Raw genomic sequence first — 5,000 nt, forward strand, 5'->3', positions numbered from 1 at the left:
TGTGGGGAAAGAAATCATTCTTGAGTCTGGCGCCTTAGACCACTCGGCCCATCCTGACAAACTGCATTGTGGGTGCTACAGCTATTCCCATTCGGTTAACTAAGGAGGAATTTAGCTAGAATTTACCAAAGAAAATATAAAGACAATGCCATCACGTTGTGATTTTGAAGATGGAAATTTTGGAGAAAGAGAGAGAAAGAAAGATAGATTGAGAGAGAGAGAGAATGGGTAAGGTGTCTTTCTTTAGATCAAACATTATACACATGTTGAGAGACAGAGATGTTAGCGTGTCATAGTCATCAGACTAGGTAAGATTCTAGAATATAAGAAAGCTGTTCTGGACCATGGGAGCATGAATGCAAGGGTCTGACTTCATATCAGAACAATGAGAGGTTGAGTCCAGTTGTGGTAGTCTGTTTCCATGTGATTTTTGGAAAAATGTATACACATGCTGAGAGACAAAGATGTAAGCGTGCTATAGTAATCAGAGTAGGTAAGATTCTAGAATGTGAGAATGTTATTCTGCACCATGGAGCATGAATGCAAGCATCGTTAGCTAAGGAGGAATTAAGCTTGAATTTACCAAGAAAATATAAAGACAATGTGATCACATTTTGATTCTGAAGATGGTAATTGTGGAGAGAGAGAGAGAGATAGAAAGATAGATTAAGAGAGAGAATGGGTAAGGTGTCTTTCTTTAGATCAAAAATTTATACACATGCTGAGAGACAGAGATGTTAGCGTGTCATAGTCATCAGACTAGGTAATTTTCTAGAATGTGAGAATGTTATTCTGGACCATGGGAGCATGAATGCAAGGTCCTGACTTCAGATCAGAACATTGAGTGTTTGAGTCCAGTTGTGGTAATCTGTTTCCATGTGCTTTTTTTGGAAAAAAATGTATACACATGCTGAGAGACAGAGATGTAAGCGTGCCATAGTAATCAGAGTAGGTAACATTCTAGAATGTGAGAATATTAATCTGCACCATGGAGCACGAATGCAAGCATCGTTAACTAAGGAGGAATTTTGCTTGAATTTACCAAGAAAATATAAAGACAATGTGATCACATTTTGATTCTGAAGATGGTAATTGTGGAGAGAGAGAGAGAGAGAGAGAGAGAGGAGAGAGAGAGAGAGAGAGAGAGAGAGAGAGAGAGAGAGAGAGAGAGAGAGAGAGAGAGAGAGAGAGAGACGAGAGAGAGAGAGAGAGAGAGAGAGAGAGAGGAACATCAATGGGTAAGATGCCGTCTGACTTCAGATCAGAATTTTGAGGGTTCGAGTCCCATCATGGCAGTCAGTTTCCATGAGTTTTTTTGAAAAAAAGTATACACGTGCTGAGAGAGAGCTGTAAGCGTGTCTTCGTCATTGGACTCAGTAAGATTCTTATTCTAGACCACGGAACCACGTACTCAAGCATCACATGCCAATCAAAAGACCGCGTGGCCTAATGGATAAGGCGTCTGACTTCGGATCAGAAGATTGAGGGTTCAAGTCCCTTCGTGGTCGTGGCATTCTCTTTCTCCACACTTTTGAAAAAATGTATATATACTGAGCGTTTGTTACGAAAGCATCATGCGCCATTCTGAAGAGCACGTGGTCAAATGGAAAAGGAATCTTACTTTAGATCAGAAGATTTAGGGTTATCATCCCTTCATGGTGGTGGCAGTCTCCCTCCACATGCTTTTAGAATAGAATGTACACATGCTGAGAGGGTTATATGACAGTATAGAGAGACATGTCAGTTTTTAGACAAGTAAGGACAACTAAAAGCAGCTGTCAGAAGTGGATTTGAGCCCACGCCTCCATTTGGAGACCAGAATACCCCACCTCAATGGAAACAGAACACTCTTAAGTCTGGCGCCTTAGACACTCGGCCATCCTGACTAACTGCGCTGAGAGTGCTAGAATTATTCCCATTCAGCTAATCAAAGAGAAATTTAGCTACAATTTTCTTGAAAATGTAAGAACAATGTCATTTGTTTGAGAGAGAATGAAGAGAAAGCAGAGAGACAGAGAGAACGAGAAAAAATAAATAAATGAACGGATAAGGCGGGATTCTGACCAAACGGGGGGTGGGGAGAGAGAGAGAGAGAGAGAGAGAGAGAGAGAGAGAGAGAGAGAGAGAGAGAGAGAGAGAGAGAGAGAGAGAGAGGAGAGAGAGAGAGAGAGAGAGAGAGAGAGAGAGAGAGAGAGAGAGAGAGAGAGAGAGAGAGAGAATACATCAATGGGTAAGATGCCGTCAGGCTTAAGATCAGGGTTTTGAGGGTTCGGGTCCCGACATGGCAGTCAGTTTCCACGTGTTTTATGAAAAAAAGTTTATTCTTATTCTAGACCAAGGGACCACGTACTCAATCATCATGTGGCATTCAAAAGACTGTTTGGCCTAATGAATAAAGTGTCTGACTTTGGATCAGAAGTTTGAGGTTTCAAGTCCTTTCGTGTTTGTGGCATTGTCTTTCTGCACTCTTTTTGAAAAAGATTTAAATGTAGTGATCGGTTGTTATGAAAGCCTCATGCGCCAATCTGAAGAGCAAGTGGCCTATGGAAAAGGCGTCTTACTTTGGGTCAAAAGATTGAGGGTTATCATCCCTTCATGGTCGTAGCAGTCTCTCTCCACATGCTTTTAGAAAAAAATGTACAGATGCTGAGAGGGTTATATGACAGTTTAGAAAGAAGGGTCAGTTGTAGACAAGTAAGGACACAAAAAGCAGCTGTCAGAAGTGGGATTTGAAGCCATGCCTCCATTTGGAGACCAGAAAACCCAGCTCTATGTGGGGAAAGAAATCATTCTTGAGTCTGGCGCCTTAGGACCACTCGGCCATCCTGACAAACTGCATTGTGGGTGCTACAGCTATTCCCATTCAGTTAACTAAGGAGGAATTTAGCTAGAATTTACCAAGAAAATATAAAGACAAATGCCATCACGTTGTGATTTTGAAGATGGAAATTTTGGAGAAAGAGAGAGAAAGAAAGATAGATTGAGAGAGAGAGAGAATGGGTAAGGTGTCTTTCTTTAGATCAAACATTTATACACATGTTGAGAGACAGAGATGTTAGCGTGTCATAGTCATCAGACTAGGTAAGATTCTAGAATATAAGAAAGCTGTTCTGGACCATGGGAGCATGAATGCAAGGGTCTGACTTCATATCAGAACAATGAGAGGTTGAGTCCAGTTGTGGTAGTCTGTTTCCATGTGATTTTTGGAAAAAATGTATACACATGCTGAGAGACAAAGATGTAAGCGTGCTATAGTAATCAGAGTAGGTAAGATTCTAGAATGTGAGAATGTTATTCTGCACCATGGAGCATGAATGCAAGCATCGTTAGCTAAGGAGGAATTAAGCTTGAATTTACCAAGAAAATATAAAGACAATGTGATCACATTTTGATTCTGAAGATGGTAATTGTGGAGAGAGAGAGAGAGATAGAAAGATAGATTAAGAGAGAGAATGGGTAAGGTGTCTTCTTTAGATCAAAATTTATACACATGCTGAGAGACAGAGATGTTAGCGTGTCATAGTCATCAGACTAGGTAAGATTCTAGAATGTGTAAATGTTATTCTGGACCATGGGAGCATGAATGCAAGGGCCTGACTTCAGATCAGAACATTGAGGTGTTTGAGTCCAGTTGAGGTAGTCTGTTTGAATGTGCTTTTTGGAAAAAATGTATACACATGCTGAGAGACAAAGATGTAAGCGTGCTATAGTAATCAGAGTAGGTAAGATTCTAGAATGTGAGAATGTTATTCTGCACCATGGAGCATGAATGCAGCATCGTTAGCTAAGGAGGAAATTAAGCTTGAATTTACCAAGAAAATATAAAGACAATGTGATCACATTTTGATTCTGAGAGATGGTAATTGTGGAGAGGAGAGATAGAAAGATTAGAGAGTAGATGAGGAGAATGGGTAAGGTGTCTTTCTTTTAGATCAAAAATTTATACACATGCTGAGAGACGAGATGATGTTAGCGTTGTCATAGTCATTCAGACTAGGTAATTTTCTAGAATGTGAGAATGTTATTCTGGACCATGGGAGCATGAATGCAAGGTCCTGACTTCAGATCAGAACATTGAGTGTTTGAGTCCAGTTGTGGTAATCTGTTTCCATGTGCTTTTTTTGGAAAAAAATGTATACACATGCTGAGAGACAGAGATGTAAGCGTGCCATAGTAATCAGAGTAGGTAACATTCTAGAATGTGAGAATATTAATCTGCACCATGGAGCACGAATGCAAGGCATCGTTAACTAAGGAGGAATTTTGCTTGAATTTACCAAGAAAATATAAAGACAATGTGATCACATTTTGATTCTGAAGATGGTAATTGTGGAGAGAGAGAGAGAGAGAGAGAGAGAGAGAGAACATCAATGGGTAAGATGCCGTCTGACTTCAGATCAGAATTTTGAGGGTTCGAGTCCCATCATGGCAGTCAGTTTCCATGAGTTTTTTTTGAAAAAAAGTATACACGTGCTGAGAGAGAGCTGTAAGCGTGTCTTCGTCATTGGACTCAGTAAGATTCTTATTCTAGACCACGGAACCACGTACTCAAGCATCACATGCCAATCAAAAGACCGCGTGGCCTAATGGATAAGGCGTCTGACTTCGGATCAGAAGATTGAGGGTTCAAGTCCCTTCGTGGTCGTGGCATTCTCTTTCTCCACACTTTTCGAAAAAATGTATATATACTGAGCGTTTGTTACGAAAGCATCATGCGCCATTCTGAAGAGCACGTGGTCAAATGGAAAAGGAATCTTACTTTAGATCAGAAGATTTAGGGTTATCATCCCTTCATGGTGGTGGCAGTCTCCCTCCACATGCTTTTAGAATAGAATGTACACATGCTGAGAGGGTTATATGACAGTATAGAGAGACATGTCAGTTTTAGACAAGTAAGGACACTAAAAGCAGCTGTCAGAAGTGGGATTTGAGCCCACGCCTCCATTTGGAGACCAGAATACCCACCTCAAGGGAAACAGAACACTCTTAAGTCTGGCGCC

General features: G+C 40.7%; 4 non-coding genes across 4 annotated transcripts in view; 2 read left to right on the forward strand and 2 right to left on the reverse strand.

Moving 5' to 3' along the window:
• The first annotated feature begins 1,435 nt into the window (after positions 1 to 1,435).
• Positions 1,436 to 1,508, forward strand: TRNAR-UCG (transfer RNA arginine (anticodon UCG)). The gene has a single exon. It is a non-coding gene; the product is annotated as a tRNA-Arg (tRNA).
• A 1,206-nt stretch (positions 1,509 to 2,714) lies between these two features.
• TRNAL-CAA (transfer RNA leucine (anticodon CAA)) lies at positions 2,715 to 2,830 on the reverse strand. The gene is made up of 2 exons: positions 2,792 to 2,830; positions 2,715 to 2,760 (listed from the first exon to the last, which is right to left on the reverse strand). It is a non-coding gene; the product is annotated as a tRNA-Leu (tRNA).
• Positions 2,831 to 4,572: 1,742 nt separating this feature from the next.
• Positions 4,573 to 4,645, forward strand: TRNAR-UCG (transfer RNA arginine (anticodon UCG)). The gene has a single exon. It is a non-coding gene; the product is annotated as a tRNA-Arg (tRNA).
• A 267-nt stretch (positions 4,646 to 4,912) lies between these two features.
• Positions 4,913 to 5,000, reverse strand: part of TRNAL-UAA (transfer RNA leucine (anticodon UAA)) — a 111-nt gene continuing 23 nt past the window's right edge. The window contains exons 1-2 of the tRNA in view: positions 4,986 to 5,000; positions 4,913 to 4,958 (exon numbers count right to left, since the gene is read on the reverse strand). The exon at positions 4,986 to 5,000 is cut by the window's right edge and continues 23 nt beyond it. This is a non-coding gene — a tRNA (tRNA-Leu). The remainder of the gene's footprint in view (positions 4,959 to 4,985) is intronic.

The sequence above is a fragment of the Dendrobates tinctorius genome, unplaced genomic scaffold (assembly GCF_039654945.1).
Source record: "Dendrobates tinctorius isolate UK_male_01 unplaced genomic scaffold, ASM3965494v1 ptg000743l, whole genome shotgun sequence".
In the NCBI taxonomy this organism is placed as follows: Eukaryota; Metazoa; Chordata; class Amphibia; order Anura; family Dendrobatidae; genus Dendrobates; species Dendrobates tinctorius.